Consider the following 20182-nt stretch of genomic DNA (forward strand, 5'->3'; position numbering starts at 1 on the left):
TCTAAGACAGCCTTTCCCAACTTGGGGTCCGCAAGCCAATCTGAGAAAGGTACACACATACACAGTGGTGAGAAAAATACCATTTTAAGTTAATGATCAAATTAATAATGACAAGTCAATCTCCAAAAGGGGGCTACGAAACTTAATGCCGTTTGTCACGAAATACCGTTGTGAATCAACGTTTTCTGCTCTTTCTTATCTGAAGAATAAGAACAAGATCAGACTTGATGAAAAATGAAATGAAATGAAATGTAAGTTTTACATCCCACGCTTATGCCGGTTAGGCTAAAGGAGACGGTGATGATGGGAAATGAGTGAAATGGTGGAATGAAGAAAGTGGGATTAAACGGGAGAACCCAAGATGTTTGCCCAACACGAAGTCCACACGGTGCGAGCTGAGTTCGAACCAGGGACCCCAAGCGCCGGAGATGAAGCTATACCACTGAGACCCCCGGATTTGACTTAATGTTGAGGCGGATCGTCACTTAAAAGTTTCTTCGTTTCATCCTGACATTTCCAAGTTATTGGCTGAAAGATAACACCACCCATCACATTAATGAAGTTGTGTATCTCGGTGAGTCATACACTTAGTGTCAGGTTAATTTGTTGAAATTGATACATTTTATATTTTTTTCAGAAAAAAATACTTTTTTCTATACTGGAAGGGTAGGCTATTGTGATTTTGTATTATTTACGTATTGCAACAACTTAGTCAAGATATCCGGCCTGAGATTTGAAACCAAGGACCACCTGATTACGCGGTTGGCATCATACAACTCTAACCTGATTATACCACTGCAAAGAAAAACAAACGCACCCATATATATACTGACATGGAAAAATATAAATACTAAATATTAATATCATTGCAAGGGGTCCTTCACATGCATTGTAGACTCTAAAGGAGGCCGCAGTGTGGAAAAGGTTGGGAAAGGCTGCTCTATGATATTAAGGGTTGCGGTGGCTCAGTGATATAGCGTTCACCTCCGGTGCATAGGGTCCTAGGTTCGATCCCAGCTAACGCTATATGAACTTTGTGATGAACAAACACTGCGTGGGTTTTCTCGGGGTACTCTCGTTTCCCCCACTGTCTTCGTTTTACCCTTTCAGTCATTTCTCCTCATCGTCTCCTTTAGTCTAGCCGGAATAATCATGGGACGAAAAGTTTTCACAATATCATATAAAGAATATATCAATTAAATAAAGTTCCAGCATATCACATTACAGTTGTTAGCATATATATTGGGCAAATTTTTACTTTGATTCGAACAGTGACTGCAACCAATTCACCTGACCCGGTTCCCGGAGTAGTTTAGGAATCACAGTGAAGTTGTTCCACCAGGTCGTGATGTAAGGTCATGTGGTATTATCATGAGGTAAAAGTGGAATAAAACGAGCCCTGCGGACTTCTAACCCAATTTGCTTGCTCAGCTACGTTTTGTTGCGTAAGTAAATCACTTTTCTTTATTAAATTTGTGTTTGCAAAGTGAAGCACCAAAGGCACGCAACAAGTGGCTGAGGCACAAAACATTTCCAGGAAGTGACTGAACCTATAAGAACCCATTGAAGTTACTGTCCGACTCAAAGTAAAATCTTGTCTAATGGGTATACTCGAGCAGACGGTTCTAACAAATTTTGATACATTACTTTTAGCCTATTTTCAGGTTAGGTAAGCGTTCACTGAATGAGGAGCTTCATTAGTACTAGCATATTGACTTAGGGATGGCTCATTATAAATACAGTGTGTACGTATGCCATAAAAAACGAACAGTTTAGTTCATAAAACACGAACAAACTTGTGCTATGTGGACACTAGAAATCACAAATGCTATCTAACCGAGTCATGGCAGAAGTGAAGCACGGCCAAGCGTTAGCAAGGAGGTGAGTCCGTAGAGAGCAGGCGGGTAAGCGAAAATGAAGATAGTGGAAGAGCACACACACACAATACTTTCCGTATCACTCAACATTCATTTCAATATACTGTGCACTGACGGTAATTACTTATATACACACTTGCATCGCCTCACGAGAAATGTTTCACATAGGTTTTACCTTTAAATTTTCTATTTGCTCGAACCGTCTGCTCGAGTGCACTTTATGTCGGCTTTTTGTGGCCCAAAATTTTTGGTAAAAATTACTAAATTGTTAAAAACTGGCTAATTTTGGTTAGGTCATGTTTGTTTGGCTTAATTTAATCCAGGTCTGGTTTGCTATTCGTAGTAACTTAAATTTGTAGAAATAAAAATATTATAGGTAAAATACGATGTGAAACTTTTTTTTGTGAAGTAATGACAGTGTGAATATAACCAATTACTGTCAGTGCACAGCGTATTGAAATGAATTTTGAGTAACAGTGAAAGCATCGTATGAGTTTGTGTGCTCTTCCACTATTTTCGTTTATGCGCATAACCCCCGTCGCTGACGCGCCTGCTCCCTACGGACGCACCCTCTTGTCGCTCGGGTTTCCGTGCTGCACTCCTGCCCTCACTCAGTTAGGTAGCATTCGTGCTTTTCAGTGGCCACACGAAAAACTGTTTCGTGATTTATGCACCGTAGTTTTTATGACCTACGTCCACACTGTACTTGTACTGACCTCTCCTGATGTCAATCTGCAAGTAGTAATGGAGCTCCTCATTTAGTGCATGCTCTGTTAATAGAAATAAAAAGTTCTACCCTAACCTGAAAATGGAAGAAATGCGTTAAAATTTGGTACAACTGATTCTTCTAGTAATGAGATTAGTCTTCCAAAAGACCAACTCTTCACTTTGTCCAACGTCACCTATTTTCAATTGTTTGCGTGTGGATGATAGTTTATCATTTAATAAGTTAATACTATTTCGGAACAAATCAGCATTGCGTTTATATTGTATGTATTTCACAAATTTTTCACACTTCAATTACACTTCCAAAGCACGAACTTATTTCTCCTGTAAACAGGTCCGTGCTGGCCCACCGGGACACCGAGACGTGTTCCGGTGCGCCCTCCGAAACATCACAGTATAAATAAAGTTACAAGTTTTTAGTAATAAATTCTTACCATTTTATTCGTAAAGAACCCGTGAAAGGTGCAGTGTGCCCTTTACATTAGGCGCCCTTGCGAGTCCACATCAAAGATGAACGATTTTATTTACTCATCTGTATACCACTTCTGTACAATAAATACATACAGTTACTATTGGTAAGGAACCCGTGAAAGATACAGTGTGCCTTTTACATAAGGCGCCCCACGAAACATCACATTATAGATAAGTGGTTTTATTAATCCTGTGTACCAGCTTTATATAATAAATCCAAATAATGATTGTTAATAAAGAAGCTGTGATGAATACAAGGCGCCCTTTACAATTCATACAGTTGCTGTTGGCAGAGAACAGGTAAAATGTATAATCACTTACAAAAATATTATAAAGTTATGTAGCTATAAAACGAAACAACGTGATACATCAAGAATAGTTCGGATAGTCAAACGTACGATGCATTCAGGAAATACTACACTGACAATAGTCTCTAATTTACGATTTTTACGGCATCGAAGCTTTCACAGTCTTAATATGCGTCCATATATCCGAGCATATTGATTGTTCCTGTGTGTTTTAAATCAGTGTTCGGATAATCAATACCTATTGTAATTCTAAAATATAGCTATATTAATTCCCGTAAAATGTGGTCCTCCTGTCACCACGGCACGGCGCGTCCTCAGGTTGTGGATCGAGGAGAAGGCCTATGGGATATAGAGATTAGCTGCGAATATACTGAATAAGCAGTCGCGAACAGACAAGGGGTGATCCTCCAGCTAGAGGATTTGGTATGAGGATAACAACTCATCCTGTGAAAAAAGGATTATTCAGATATATTCGCAGAATCCTCGGATCAGAACTGATAACTTGGAACGAACTCAGCAAAGTAAAATCGGCATGAGAATTGGAAAATGGAAGTAATAAGTCTCTATAGGGCAGGCGCGTTAAAATGTGTAACGAATGAGATTAGAAATACAAGATAGAACTAGTGGGATATCAGGAAGTTAGATGAGAAGGAAGTGGAGGATTCAAGTTGGGAAATTTTATGTTATTTTACGGGGAACGAATTAAAAATGACCAACTAGGATCAGGGATTTTCGTTCACAAGCGAATACGTAATATCAGCAATTACAGGGGTTGAATTTGTTAATGTTGGTTTTTGTTTTACTTCTCTTAAGGGGCGGTGGTGTAATATTATTGTTTTAAATGTACATGCCCCAACAGAAAATAAGGATGACAATTTAAAAAAAATGTTTTTACGAAAGAATAGAACGGGTATTTGATCATCTCCTGCAATACCATATGAAAATTCTGTTAGGCGGTTTCAATGCGAAGGTAGGACGAGAGGATATTTTCAAACCGATTATGGGGAATAAATGTTTGGATAAGGAAGGTTGCGACAACTCCGTTAGATTCGTGAACTTTGCAACATCCAGAAACCTTATCGTGATGATTACAAAATTCCCACATCGCGACGTTCACAAATATACTTGGACCTCAGCAGGCGGAAAAACACATAATTAAATCGATCACGTTTTAGTAGACAGAAGAAAACAGTCTAGCACAACTGATATTCGGTCGTTCAGAGGAGGTGATTATGAGCATAATAGAAGAGACTATCGTTGAATAAAGGAAATATTCAATATCTGAAAAGGAGCTCCTTCGTGGCTAAGCGGTTAGCATACGCGCCTTTGGTGTGGGAGATCCGGGTTCGATACCCGGCGGAGCTCACGTGGTTCAGATTCCACGTTAATCAGTAGGTCCACGTCTTATATAGCCTCGCTGCTGAAAGGGACGCTAAACTAAAATCAACTCAACTCAATTCAATATCTGAAAACAGAGCGGTTTAATTTAAGGAAATAAGAGGAGAGTCAGGTGAGAGGTGAGCCAGATTGAAGTGTCGAATAGATTCTCGGTTTCAGAAGGTTCGAAGTGCACTAGTGTTCAGGATACTTGGTTGAAATTAGAGGAAACATTAAGATTTCAGCAAAAGAAATATTGGGTCAGGCAGAAATACGTAGGAACAAAGCATGGTTCAACCAGGAATGCACTAAATTAGCAGAGAAGAGAAAGCAGAAGAAATAGCTTTGGCTACAAAATCCGAAGGAAATAGCTACATAAAATTTCACTGTCATCTGGCGGAAAACTTCCAAAACTTTTAGAACAATGAAACGCGATTTTTGAAAGCTAAAATTAATTAACTTGAAGAAAATAGTAAAAAAATAAAAACATTCCGGACATGTATAAATGCATCAACGGACTTTAAAAAGGCTACCAATTTTGTGCTTATATATTTTTAGAAAGCTAAAGGAACAGTTCTCACTGATCAGAATAGCATGTTAAATAGATGGAAAGATTGCTTTGACGATTTGCTTAACACACAGCTAAAAACTAATGTGCGTGGAGAAAGTGAAATGCATACAGCATAACCGTATATTCCAGAACCTAATCAGACAGACATAGAAATCACTATTAAAAAATTAAAGAAACACACATCTCCGGGTGTAGACGAAATTCTGGTTGACTTAATTTTAGTTGGGGGGGGGGAGAATTGTAGAGCAAGATACACAAGCTCATTCTCCTTATCTGGAACAAGGAGGAATTACCACAAGAGTGAAAAGAATCAAGCATTGTTCCAGTTCAGAAGAAAAGGAACAACATTGATTTAATAATTATTGAGGTATTTCTCTTCTGTCAACATCCAATAAATTTTCTTAAACATTCTATTAGCAAGTTTACTCCACACGCAGATGAAGTTATTGGAGATGATCAGAGCGGATGTAGGTAAAATCGATCAACTATCGACCAGATATTTACTATACAACAACTACTTGAAAAGAAATGGGAATACAATATTCTGGCACATCAAGTATTGACTTTAGGGTAGGAGGGAAACATTGTACAACATGCTTACAGAATTTACAATACCGATAAAGGTAGATTAATTAAGATATGTTTAAATGAATCCCAAAGTAAGGTTCGAGTAGAGAAATTCTTGTTCACGAGCTTTCACGTTGAGAATGTCCTCAAAGAAGGAGATGCGTTGTCGCCATTATTATTTAACTTTGTTCTGGAGAACTCTATAAGGAAAATCAATTACAGGAATCAGGTCCTAGTGCTGAATTGTATTTACCAGGTTATGGCGTATGCTTATGATGTATATTTTATAGGGGATGATAGAACAAAAGAAAGGAATGCAGAAATCTTACTTAACGCTTGAAGAGATACGGGCTTAAGAGTAAATGCAGAGAAAACTAAATAAATGGAAGTTTGTCAGGATCGTAATACTGCATTTTATGGACGCGTTAAAATACCAAATAATGTTTTCTTTCGACAAAGTGGAACTTTCAAATATCTATAATCAATATTAACAGACCTAAACCATAATCACAAAAAATTAATGTCAACTGAAAGCAGGGATTTCGTGTTATTATTAGTTAAAAAATCTTTTGTTGTCGCGAATTCTGTTGAGGAATTTGTAGCTTAAAATATAAAACGATAATCATGCCTGTTGTGCTGTATGGTTGCGAAACATTGTCACTTACTCTGAGGAAAAATCGCAGACTGATAATATTTGAAAACAAGATTCTTAAACCTATATTCGAACTCCAAGAGGAACGGGAATGGGGAATGGCGGAAACTTCATAACGATAAACCACATAATTTTATACTGTTTACAAAAATATTGTTAGGGTCATCAAGTCTAGGACTAGGAGGCACAAATGGACAAGTTATGTAGCCTGAATTCAAGAAATTAGAAACGCTTTCAAAGCTCGAACTGAAAATCTAAATAGGAAAACGAAAATTAGGAACACCGAGGCGCAGATGGGAGGACAATATCAAAATGGTTTCGCAGAGATTGAAATATAAAGTAGAAACTGTGTCCAGTAGGCTAAGGACGGAAATCAATGGATAGCTTTTGTAAATGCAGCAGTGAACCTCCTGTGTCCATTGGCCATAGAGCTATATTAAGTTGTTGATACATTTAGCTTGTTGAAAGAAAGTATAGATACTTTTCTATATCAAACTCACCACGAAATTTGTTTTAGTATTTGCGGAAACCTAGCGAATTTGTGGAAACCTTGAATCGAAATCCTCTTTACTAGAGAAAAACCTTTTAGTTCCTGTAGTAACATTTCTGTCAATTAAAAATAAGCTAAATGTATCAACAACTTGATATAGCTCTATGGAATTGGACACAGAAGGTTCAGTGCTGCATTTACAAAAGCTATCCATTGATTTCCGTCCTTAGCCTACTGGACACAGTTTCTACTTTATATTTCAATCTCTGCGAAACCATTTTAATATTGTCCTCCCATCTGGGCCTCGGTCTTCCTAATTTTTGTTTTCCTATTTGGATTTCGAGTTCGAACTTTGAAAGCGTTTCTAATTTATTCCATTCTGGCTACATAACCTGTCCGTTTGAGCCTCTTAGACTTGATGACCCTAACAATGTTTTTGTAAACAGTATAAAATTATACGGTTCATCGGAATGGAGTTTCCCCCATTCCCGTTCTTCTTGGAGTTTGAATATATGTTTAAGAATCTTGTTTTCAAATACTATGGTGATTTTGATATAGAAAGGCATCTATACTTTCCAGTAGCGTAGCGTGGTATTCCGAAATGGGGATGCCAAAGTTAGTCACTTGTCTGATATAATACAACACAATGCAATGCATGTTCAATGTGTATTTTCCTTAACAAGTGAAAAGATTCACTTTGCAGCAAATGTTGTATCGATGACTCATGTTTTATAGCTTTCTTCATGAAATTACCCAAATCAGAAATACCGTTTGACACCACTCCGACTCCTTTACCCCAAACATAATGCAGACGAAACATAACATTTTATTCCCTACAGAACACCCAGAAAGCCAAGAAAACCTATCATCATACCACGGAGACTGAAATATTCGCGACTGATTAATAGTTGTAGTTTTTATGGAAAGCTTTGGGGTTGGTCATATCCCTTTCAGAGAGCAGCGCTGCTCGTAAGTCAACCGAGATATGGTAGTTGTTAACAAAAAAATAAATTTGTGTCTGGTATTGTTATCGTGCTAAAAATTCGTAAGGTACTATACCTTGTAGCAGCCAAACACTTTCTACAGCTTTGTCTCTTAGTCATAAATTTAATTTTCTTCATACTACAGTAAAAAAATAAAACAAATATTCATTTCAAATCAAAACGCAAATATATATATATATATATATATATATATATATATATATATATATATCGCCAATTTTTCTTGACCACCAACGATCAATGTTGCTAATCAAAAGCATAAATCTAGTATAGAACGCAAGGGCATAGCCAGGGAGAGGTGAGCCAATAATTTATCACAAGAAAGGAGTGTAAAACCATGTTCATTAAACAACTTGCAGAAGCTTTATATTTAGCACGGCATAATTTGCAAGCATCCCATACGATTACACAACACAAATAGAAGATTAACAGGCTGAGTCTGCTCATTAAGGCCCGCAACCAGCCATTAAAGTTTAGGAGAGAGGCACAAATATGCTAGGGGGTCCAATCGTCACAATTCTGGATCTCTTTTATCAATAACTACACTTAATAATTAGGAGGCCAAAACATTTAGGGGCGCAGGCTCCCCTAATTGCACGCCTGGTGGGGCATACCGTAGCAAATGCGTAGATTACGTTAGACGCCAATAAGCAATTGTCTCAGCTCCTTTTCTGCCACTAGCATTGTGACGAGAAAAACCGGCTCCACTTTTGTATAAATATTGTTTTCAGTATAATTCCCTTTATTTCTTTCTCGTGGGCAGCTTCTTTCTTCGCATACCATAATTCAATCTCATTTTTTTTTAATGTCACCCCAAGAAATTTGTCATCCTGGGTCCGGACCTCAGGTGCCCGTTCGTGAATATTGGCCTGAGTGTTTATATCATTTGAAGATACAAATAGAAAGCACTTAAAGCAACTCTGGGGGCGTATTTCTGTGTATCTACTTCATTGTCAGATATTCAGATACGGAAGAGCACAAGTAAACTTTGTTAAGGGCAGAGGGTGGCCTACCGGATCGGTCTCCGTGATTCTACAGAATGCATTATAGTTATGCTTGTGTATGTGAGTCCTCTCAAAGAATATCTGGCTACATTCTGGGACATGATATGTATTTATGATGTAGATTATTAGTTTGCCTTTAATTACTATTACAATTACGATGCATTTAATTACGATTAAACCATAACTATTTTTATACTATCACTTACATAAGCGACATGCTTTATAATGGCATTGAACTAACTATTTATGTTTTGTTCTATTTCCTTGACAGCGGTCGTACGTTCTATACACAAACCATAGCTTAGTTCAAAATATATAGTGTTGGCAGTACTTGAGCATACGCCAGCTTATATCTAAAGCAAATTATGGACTGCAAAGGGATGGCGGGGAGTAGTTGGGCATGCGCATTCGACAGAAAGCAGACGAAAACCCCGATGCTTGCAGTAGGCCTGGATGCCCGAGGAACATAGCATACAACAAGAGGAAAGACAGAAAATGTGTATCTGAGTAATGCGCATGCGTAGGTTCCAGTTGCCAAAGTAAAGCGAAAGAGCGCATCCACAAGATTGCAGTGGAAATTATTGTGATAATTATAAGCAAACAAATTATAAATATAATGAAATACGTACTTTTTTTCTTATTAACTGGGGATGCCGGGCATACAGGCGTTCCCTTACGCTACGCCGCTGATACTTTCTTTCAAACTGTATATATATCTTATATATCTTCTTTTGTATGGGTGCCCTTTTAGTAGATTTGTCCACCGCCCTCATTAGTATCCCAGCACGGCCCTGCCTGTAAACAATGTTTTTTTTAAACCTACTTTTGGTCCCAAAAAGCCGATATTACCCAATTGTCAATAAAAACAGACAACCAATATATATAAACACTTACTTGTTTTGGATCTTACCTTTGATGTCTTCTTTACTTTCATACTTCGGTTGGTGAATTGTCCTGTCACAAACCTCAGTTTCAGTTCAGTTTTCTCCTTTACGGGAGATTTATACTCACAGTCATATAGCCATTTGTTTTGAATAAAATTATTTGAATTAAATATATGTATTGAAGTGGCACGTACAAAAATAGCCGAATTTGCCTGTTTTAAATATACTTGTCTTCACATTGTAAGATATATTTACATATATATCGCATCAAACAAACCTATGCTTGAAGTTCACCTCACCACTACTACATTCGTTTGTTTTCAAAACTCGCTCTGAATTTAGTGATGCCAGTTTTGTAACAGTCTTACCGAAACCATAAATTACAGTATGTAATCCGAAACCATAAATTACCCGATTAGATACAACATTTACCGTCAACTTCAGTAGATATAATTTACAATATCTATCGCAAGACAAAATTATAAAAGAATGTACACCACTTTTAAGAACAATATGGTGCTTTTTGTTGTTTGGAAGGGATGTTATGTTCAGCACATAATTTAATTTAACACTTAATTAAATTGTATTAGCCTCAACACCATTCTGGTGTTGCTTGCACACCGCTTGTTCCTTGCCACAAAAATAAATAAATAATTATTTAAAATGTTTTAAAATGCAGCGATAAGTAGGGTATTTTTCAATAGTTTACATTAGCTTGATATTTCAAGTCTTTTGTGTGTTTGTAATATTCACTTTTACCCAGGGATAAAGTAGATCTCAGAAGGTAGTGGGACACATTACGTAAAGCCGTCTCCTGTACCTCTCTTTTCAAATTGTAATTTTTAGAAGCATGTGATGCCACATATATTTTCTGGAAGTGAGGAGACGACATCCAACTGCGTTGCCCCTCATTTTTAGCCCTGCTTTTACCCAGGGGTAAAAGTGGATCTGAAAAGTTGGGGACGGTAGCGGCATAACGTCACGCCGTTCCCCCTGCCTATCTTTGCCCATTGTAATTAGTTTAGGAATTGAGGGAACGCCGAATATATTTTTTCGAGGTGGGGAACGGCATATACCCGCATTCCCTGCACTTTTATCTCTGCTTTTACCAAGAAAGAGCTCAATGTTGCAGAGTAGGTTTTTGTACGCTTAGAAAAGTTGAGAGTGCCAGAATTTCCCGTTTCAAGCCTAGTTTTAACACATCCCTGCATTCCCGTCAGTGCTCAGAATTTCACGTTTTACGCGAAATTTCCCGCTAACTGGTATCACTGTCTCAAGTTGAAATGCTTGCTCCCTGGCGCTGCAAGCTACAGGTAATACAATTAAATGTAAAAAACATCCACATGTATCGTAACATCGTCATTTTTGTTACCATTATTTAACGTAACAAATGACGTTATATTTCTTTGCCTCACGTCTTTCGAATTTCATGACCAACATTTGACGTAGTTATGGCGTTAGTGTGCTACTAAGGCCGAGTTCGATTCCTAGCGGGAGCTCATTTAGTTAGGATTGATATCACGTTAATCAGTAGCAGTGTTCGTAGGTTTCTTTAAGAAAATTTTACACGCGTGACACAAAATTTTCCCTTTTATTATGAATTTTCCCTGGTTATTTGAGTGTACAATACCTATGACAGAAGTTATGTAGTAAGATTAATTTAGTTATATTAAAAGAACTACGAACCACATTTGTTTTATTTATTTCCTGTTTGCTTCTATTGTTTCGTTTATTTTTCATGTTTTTTTTTTAAATATATACCAAGACAAAACAATAAAATTAAATGAAATCCTTCGGTTTAACCTCCTACGTTTATGCCTTTAGGTTAAGGGAGACGATGATTAAAGCAAGTGAATGATGATGGAAGAATGAGAACGTGGGAAGAAATGGGAGTACTTCCAGAAAATCCACGTACCCGATGTTGTTTACCACAAGCTTACTTGGCTGGAGATCTAACTAAGGACCGCACGCACAAGAGGTAAGCGCTCTACCACTGAGAAACCGTGACCCCCCCATTCAACCAACAATGGTTGCAAATTATTCTACTTTCAGCACAAACAATCTATATCTATTTTATTGGTTTACCTCTGAAGAATAAAGAAAAATTAAGAATTGATATTAGAGATTTCCCTGGATTTTTCACGTTTTATCAAAAATTTCCCTTTTTGTTAAATTTACCTATGAAATTTCCATAGATTAGGGAAATTTCTCTCAAACTACGAACACTGATCAGTACGTCCACGCCCCGCTCCTAAAGAAAGACGTTAAACTCAATATTAACTCAACAATATATATGTTGTGTGCGTGTGCTTATGTGAATTTCCTAGCGTCTGTATGATTAGCACATACGCCTTGAGCGCGGGAGACCATGGTTCGATTTCCGCTGGGAGCTCATGTAGTTATTATTCCACATTAAACTGTATGTCCATGTCTCAAATAAGCACAGATATATCGTATATGTCATTGGTACACTTATCTTCTGATCCGTCGAAAATTTCGGATCACAGTGTCCCGCAGACCGAAAACTGAGCATCATGGGTACAGAGAAAACTTGTCATGGAAATTTAAGCTTTTCAGGCTATGTTAATCCTTACATATAATGAAACTAGCTTGACCAAGTTACAATGGAAGAAATGCAATCACCTGCAATACTCTGATAGTAGAAAATATTCTCCAGGTATTATTATATCCCTCTCCTGCAGAATGAAAGCCCTGACGAAAACGCAATATTATTTACATATAACTACAACCTTAAAAAAATAACTAATTCTATAGCCTATGGAACCCGGAGGTTCAATGCCGCGTTCACCAAAGCTCTCCACTGACTTCTATCCTTAGCCAATTGGATCCAGTTTCTATTTTGTATTCCTATCTCTGCAATATATTATCCTCCCATCTGCGACTAGGTTCTCCTAATGGTGGTTTTCCGAGTGGTCTTCAAGTCAAGACTTTGAAAACGTTTCAACTTTCTTCCATTCTAGCTACACGACCTGCCCACCTAAGCCTTCTAGACTTGACGACCTTAACAATGTTGGGTAAACCGTATAAATTATGTAGTTCCTCGTTATGAAGTTCCCAACCCAGGTCCGGGAAAATTTTGGAAGTTTTTGGCCCAAGCCAGGCCCGGAACAAATTAATAGTGGAGCCAACCCGCCCAAGCCTGGTCACTCTATAGCAAAAGTGGAGCCGCTGAACAATACCAACTGTAAAAGTTACATCGTTTTTAATACCTTTCACTCTTCGTTATTTATTTGTTTTTCGCAATTACCATTTAACTAAAGACAACAATTATTAAAGAACTGCAAATAATCGTCCGAGCACGGCCCTACCTGAAGCGCAGGCCCGCTCAAGCCCGGCCTGGGCTAAGGAAACAGCACAGCTGGACTTCTCATGCCGACTCGTGGAATGCACACACACACATACACACACACACACACACACATATATATATATATATATATATATATATATATATATATATATATATAATGTCCAAAATATTAAAAAATATCCAACATAATATCTAAGGATATGCAATTTAAATCAGAAAAATGTTTCAGAAACATTTCCCGTAACATTCATTTTAGGTAAAACAAGGAATATTTACTTTTATGTACGGTTTTACGTGCCGCACCCTGTACAAACACTAGTAGTAGTAGTTGGTAGTAGTAGTAAGTAGTGCTAGTAGTGGTACAAATAAGTAGGAGCTCGGGTTCTGTTAGGTTAGGTTAAGATAAGTTCTGTTGTCTGGTTCCCATCATCTAGACATAACCCCACCATTTTCCTTTCAGAATGTTAAATAGGTTGGGAAGAACCTGAGCATAATGATGATGATACCTGGAAACTACAATAAAAATTACTCCTAATTCTTAATGTGTACCTTGGGGGCGCGCTGGCTTAGTGGAAGAGCGTTGACCTTCGGTGCTTGGGGTCCCTGGTTCGATCACTCTAGAAGTTCCTGGATCATTCTAGAAGGTTCCTCAACATCCTGAAAATTCTAAAACATTTTCGAACATTTGGTAAACTTCTATGAGAGTCTGTTACATTTGCCAAGATTGCTGATAATTCTAGAATATTCTGGAATATTTGATCAATAATGATATGTGTAGAAAGAAAAGCAACATTCAAACTGGAAATAAAGAAATGTGCGCATTGTCGTTAAAATTTAACCCATTTTTTAAGCACAGTAACACCGTTGTTAGGGCGTTTTCTCCCTCTAGGGCTCCTGCTGGTCCAAACTGAAACGTTTTCACGGATGGGAGATATAGGGTTACAATACAATGTAACTCCAATGGGGCTCCGGGTCTTCTGGGGCGTTTACACTTAGTCGATTTGCGTTCGATTCAGTTGAACTGACGTCACTTTCAACTTAACCGACCCTGTAAACGGGACTTCAACTTAATCGCTTGTTGATCGAAGGCGACTAATCGACTGGCAACTGAATTGACAGACGTTCTATTTTCTGTGGTCGATTCCATCAGATTGCCTAGCGAATACGAATAGATTGCCTAGTGTAAACACCTGATTCCAAAACATTTTCAGGGGAAAGGAAAAGTGTCCGGCATGTGGTTATGCTTATTTTACATTAAATTACTTTTAAAATTATATGAGAAAAATGAATGAATATGGAATACAAAAAATACTCTTTACAGAAATCTTGCTACTAGAGGAACAGCACTAGATTTATTCATCAAGTGAATTTAAAAATCACAAGTGCAGATCTACGTAATAAAATTGAAAATATTAAAATGCTTCGAAAAGGTCAGGTGCAGGTGTGGAAGATATACCTCAACAAAAGATAGCTTGATTCATGAAGCCGATCGCTTTTTACGCCAGATTATATAAGCTCCATTAGAACGTACAGGTCTACTTTTGTCGCACCACTAGAAAGAATTGTTGAAAAATTATAAATCTTTCACTAATATCCTTCTTATTATAACCTAAAAAGTTACCACTGGGCACCATGAAAATACCTCACTCGGCATAGATAAAATCCAAAGGGGCCACAAGAAGTAATTGTTGAAAAATTACAATTCTTCTACTATTTGCCTATAAATACGGTTTCCGGGTGCGTAGAATATAAACCTACAGTTAAGAAACGCAAACCAACCTTTGCTAGGTGGCCATTGAAAGAAAGACACTATTTAACGGAGTCAGACAGGACGAAGCTAGTGGGTCCGCGTTGTGGGCGGGAGGTCCAAAGCCGAAGAGACCAGGAGCGCCAGCGATGGTAGGTGTGCGTGCAATCGAATGTAGTAGCAAAAAGTTGATTTTGGCAACGATACGAGTTTCAATAACACTTGTTATGGTTTCATATTAGTAAGGCTGCACTTGCAAACATAAAATATAGGTCCTATACACTGTGCAGAAATATGCCACAGGTGGAAAATAGCATCTAATAGTGCTATCTTTCATATGCACTTACTTATTCTATCCATCGTAAAGCTCTTGTAATTATTTTACACTAGTAACCTTACACTTGTAAACCTAAAATATATGTGTAAAACTTTGTATTTAATTCTGATTCTTGCAGAAATTTGCTCCTTATAAACATTTTTTTTCATGGAAAGTATTGAATTTTTTCTGTAAATCTTCCAAAATAGAATTCACCAAAACAAAACCTGCACCCGTTAGTAACGTGGTAAGTGTTATGATTTGTCCTGTTAAAAATAGTCTATTATTTTGTGCTAAGCAAAGGTTTTGCTGTTCCTAGTCTTTGCGCTTTAAATACCATTCTTGCTTTACCTTCAGTCTGAGCGGTCATGGGTTCGGTTTCCAGTGGGGACACTCGATCGAAAAACTATAAAAAGCTTTTTATGCGAACCATCCTGAATGATGTTTCCTTATTCACAATAGGCAACAGCCGGGGTGGTACCTAACATAGATCCTAGTCCTCTTACTTCCTTCCTCAATACTTTGTTTCTACCCTTTCAGGGTGCTCGCCGAGAGACCTCATCCCTCAAAAACGTGACGGGCTAAAGTGCCCTTTGATGCAGAAACCCAGAAATCTAAATCCTAAATCTAAATTCTCGCTTTTAGTAACTACCTAACACAAGTTGGTTAGCGCTTTTTGTAGCTATTTACTGTTAGCTTTTGTGGCACTTCTCTATGCTTGTGCCGATAACAGCTGAGGTTTTCTAAGGTAAATCTGCATCCAGTAATGCAAGTCCGCCCTTCTGCAAGAGTAAAACTGCCGTTGAAAGACATGGATACATTACTAATAAGACTCCAACTGACCAAAACAGTATACATATTTTAAAATTATATGTTTATGTTATAGTTTCGGCTATGTAACATAACCTTCCTCATTATAATGGATACTTAGATAATATAGATAATGGTTACATTATGATTCTAAGTATGTGTACCTAAACTGGGACTACACGGTTTCTACTTACTAATGACTATCCTACTAAAGAACTTGTCAATTTTACGAGATAATGTTAATTAAAAAATCATATCATGTTTTCATTATTTAATGATTCTTAATACATTGTATAGTGCAAGTTTATTATAGAGTGTCATAAAAATGGCAATTTTATGGTAAAAATGAGTTGGCTATAGATGAAAGTAGATTAATATGATATTGATTTCCACTGGTGGAACATTTTTGCAAAATGAAGGTAAGCATTATTTTATGTTAACAAGTGGTATACTTCGGTTATGATGAGTGACTCCATATGAAAAACGACAGTGTAATATATTAATTTTATCTGCGGAGTCTTTCTCTATAATATGGGAAAGTATATGTATGCTTACAAGTTTAGAGTTACTACTGTGGAACCGTGGCAAGTGCTTAAACCTACACAAAAATTCTCTACTGAAAATTCTTTTATCAAAATACACGTATATTATGTTTATAAATACTGTTTTCTTAATATGAATTCCCTTATCCAGCACCATTTCCTTTTCTTTTTTCTTGTCACTGCTATTTATTTTTGTCCCTTAATTCTTCTGCTATAACGCCGCAAATTGTACCAATTACTTTTTGCTCAGACATCTTTAAAATTTCCAGTCGATTTCGAATTCACCAGAGGAGAGCGAGCCGGCAAGTAGCATTCAATATCGGTTGAGACAATTAAACACATCCGTTGATCTGATTCGGCCTAGTTGCTTCGATTTAGTCGCAAATGCAGCGAGTCGATTTAGCCGTGCGACTAATTCTACCACGAGTAAACGCCCCATTCGTTTCGGAGCCCTTGTGGCACGATGGACAAACCACACTTACTTTTATTACATATATATTGATTTATTAATAGACAGCATAAAACAAAAGAAGAAAATTTATATTTTATTTAAGTTTTGAAAAAAATATGATATAGATTCGTGAATAAGTGTAATATACAAAATGACGAATCGAAAGGAAAAAAATCTTAAAATGAGGGTTACTAAATATTCTTTATCTCATTTTTAAGCACTTCGAAGGAATTTAAATCTGTAGATCTTTCGATGCACGAACATGGCGTCCCTGACTTCAACTTCCTAATTTATTATTTTCTGTTTTTCAAAATGAAATTCCACTGAATTTCCACTCTCAATTTGATTCCTCACTATTTATTCGTTAATTGGACTACCGTTACCTGTTTTTGCTGCCCCCAAAATTCTAGATAATTTGCAAGCTGTATCGGACATGATCTGGTACGATACAGCTTCATAAATCGCTGTTAGAATGATTGTATTTATTGACTTTATTCTAACTTCTATACTTTACTCGGAATACTTCTCGGTTTCTGAGGGTCGGATATTTTTGTATTTAGAAATTCTAAATGAGAGAACACACTGACCTTCCGGTAGGGCCAGAGTCCCCAATGGTATTGTTCGCCTACCACGCGTAATGAGATTTTCATCACGCCACTGTTTTTATGAAAATCTTCTGGGCACAGATTTGTCTTGCGCTTGGTGATATACATATATTTGGGACACGCAATTTAGTGGGCCAGCTGTTTTGGCACATAAAACTATATTTGGCTGTGGATTGTCATATGTTTGCATTCGACCACTTATCTTTGTAGTATTTAGTGTACTAGTGTATTTTCCTTTGGCGCACACCTATCTTTCTTCTCTAGCTATCTCTATATTCTCTTCTTCAAGATTTTGTTAATTTTTTCATCGGTTCTCTCCCATGAGTTTTGAACTTGACAAACATCGACTATTTAACATATATAATTTGAACATGAATTTCCGACTGAGATGTTGCGAGACAGGATTCTTGGAGGTATTTGTTGATGTCAAATATTAAGAGACAATTCTCCATCACAATTAGACACAATTAAATAACCTATGTAATATTGCTAATTAACATACGTAAACATTAACATAGTCTGTTATTATACGAACTACATGTATCATGAAATTAAGGCAGGTTGTCGTAACCCTAATTTATCATTAAGTCTATCTTCAAGTTCATAAACCTGAAATCTTCCTGTGAAATTACCTTCCAATTTCATTAATCTTATACGAATCCTTGAACCTAAACTGTGTTTTTGCTTTATTTATTGTGATTTCGACACAAACGCAAAACCTCTTAGAACCTAGAAAATTCTCTTTCCGTCTACTGTGTGAATATTACTATAATTGTGTGCATGTAATGTGATACAAAGTGGTAGTCATACAAAGTGCTAGTAAATGGATGGGATAGTAAACGGAATAACAAAATGAGTGACGTAGTCACTGCGAAATTAGTAATGAAACTTCAATTCCTGAATCTCAGAGAATGAAAAAAATGTATAAATAAATAAGTCTATGAACTGAATATATTGTTAACGTCTTATAAAGATTAGCCCGAATGCGTATATCTAAATGAAGTGAATTTAAGTACATGGACACTAAAAGGGTGCTTTTAAATGTGCGAAACTACGAGAAAGGACTAGTTTAATCACTTGTTTATTTTTTTTTTCATTTCATATGAGACTGAGACTCATTTAACAATAACTTAAAGATTTTGCTTTCATACGCAATATCATATTTTTTTTTATTTATCATTTTCTCGTCCTTTTGCTAAGATCAAATCCATATTAATGTAATCCAAGATTATATGTGGAATGATACATTTATATGTGTATTCAATTGCGTTATAAATATTTTCATTTGTATTCAAAATCTTAATAAATGTAATAAGTGTTGACCTTCTGTAGTTATATTATTGTTTCTTTTTAAACTTAATCATCTATATTCATACACTGTCCTGTAAATATATCTGTGCGTGTGTGTGAATGGATGTAAAATTTAGCTTAAGTGGTAGATTTTAATTTTGATTTACAACGGTCATATAGAGAATATGTGTGTAATACTACATAAATACGTGTATTGGTGCATGGGCGAGGTCTTCAAAGAGAACTAACTTAAATTATGCTAAGTCGCCTCGGAAGGCAAATTAACAGGCTGAGCTTTGATAACGACAGTCTTTTCAGGACTCTCAGAAACTTTTATTTGTGGAAAATGTGTAAATCACTTTGATTTTTTTTCTTAGCTTACCAAACTGTGTGTTCCATCTCCACTATGGAAATGCAGATACAGGATAAAAGTTATTTCACATTTGGAAGTAAGATACAAATGAGTGAATTAATACTTCTCATCATATACAACGAGATAATCAACAAATACTCCAAGATATGAAAGAATATTGACATGATAATCGACAAAAGGGGAGTGATATGAACGAAATGCAGCAAGAAATGAACGGAAAAAGGATCAAACACTCAGTACTATGGAGCAAAAGATTGATACCTTGAAGCGAGAAACCCACGCTCGATTCGAGACAGTAAGCCACATATCTGCTTAGACTTTGTTTCTTCAATAAGCAGATCGAAGAAGGAATGTCTTTAGAGACCGATCGGTTAAGGTGCAAAACCCAACAGAATATAGACAAACTAAAACAAAAAACAGAAACTAAATTAGTTACTGTCAATACAAATTTGGAAAGGGCATGTATTAAATTTAGGCAGGTAGTTGAGAAGTTAGTGTAACTACATGCTGAAATCGATAAGTTGAACTTAACATTAAGTAGTTTATCAGTGGAAACAAAATTGGATACGGTGAAAAAGAAGGTTGGTGAAATAGAAGAAGCAACTAACATTCAAAGCTAGTTAGGAAAAACTAGTAGCCGTGATAAGTTTGAAATTTCTTATCCCTTCCCCGTAACAACATACGAGAGATGACATTCGAGGATGAAAATAAAGTCACCGAAGGAAAAGAAAATCGGGCAATGCATTATCCCATTCAACAGTCAAGTTCGAAATGATGATTGGGTTG

This window comes from Thermobia domestica, chromosome 4 (genome assembly GCF_964235325.1).
Source record: "Thermobia domestica chromosome 4, izTheDome1.hap1.1, whole genome shotgun sequence".
Lineage (NCBI taxonomy): Eukaryota > Metazoa > Arthropoda > Insecta > Zygentoma > Lepismatidae > Thermobia > Thermobia domestica.